Here is a 755-nt window from a genome sequence, read left to right as displayed (position 1 = left end):
AAAATTTGAAAGCAGGTGTTTCTAAATGATTCTGTATCATGCAAAAGAAATATTTTAAAGATCATTTCTTATTGGTGTATTATCACTGCACGTAATAGTGGGCTTTGTTTTTATGTATTCAGACATACACATAACATAATGCAAAATAAATATTAATGAGCTAATGTACATTTTATCTTTGGATGTAGAGGTTTTACAAACATTCCTCTATGTACATTAAAATTATAAAAAAAGTCTTAATAGCTTTTATTGTCCAACATTAAAGTCTAAAATATGCATAAGATTTCACTCAAAATATAATTACATTTTTATTTAAGAATGCTTAAACTGTGATCAGTGTTTTCATAGGATGAATTTTTTTTTTTTCATGTCAGACAGGTTATGTGCCTATGTTGTAACAAGTTTAGAGGGAGGCACATCACACACAATAGCGTGAATACCCAATTATCACGCTTATGAACTGAAGGATCAGGATAATATCTTAATAATCAAAATTGGTCAGAGTCAAATGATTAATGAGTTATGATTAAATAATGTCCTAAGGTGCTATAGTTCTAAATATCCAGAAATTATAGCACTAATTTTTATAGTCTAAAAATCAGTGCTATAGGTAGGACTACCTATCAGTTCACAAATACATTGTCTTCTAAAATTTTGCATATAAGTCACATTTAGTTTCTTAAAACTCAAAATGGATTTTCTTACAGCAAATATAAATGCTGTCTTGTTTTTCTTTATCCCCTCTTCCAAAACCA

At 28.3% G+C, this 755-nt stretch overlaps 1 non-coding gene across 1 annotated transcript; it reads right to left on the bottom strand.

Moving 5' to 3' along the window:
• Positions 1-368: 368 nt before the first annotated feature.
• Positions 369-469, bottom strand: LOC113190020 (small nucleolar RNA U13). Its single transcript, XR_003301725.1, has one exon. It is a non-coding gene; the product is annotated as a small nucleolar RNA U13 (small nucleolar RNA).
• Positions 470-755: the final 286 nt, after the last annotated feature.

Source organism: Urocitellus parryii, chromosome 5, assembly GCF_045843805.1.
Source record: "Urocitellus parryii isolate mUroPar1 chromosome 5, mUroPar1.hap1, whole genome shotgun sequence".
Lineage (NCBI taxonomy): Eukaryota > Metazoa > Chordata > Mammalia > Rodentia > Sciuridae > Urocitellus > Urocitellus parryii.
The sequence above is the reverse complement of the archived record's forward strand: the minus strand, read 5'-3'. Positions and strand labels throughout refer to the sequence as shown.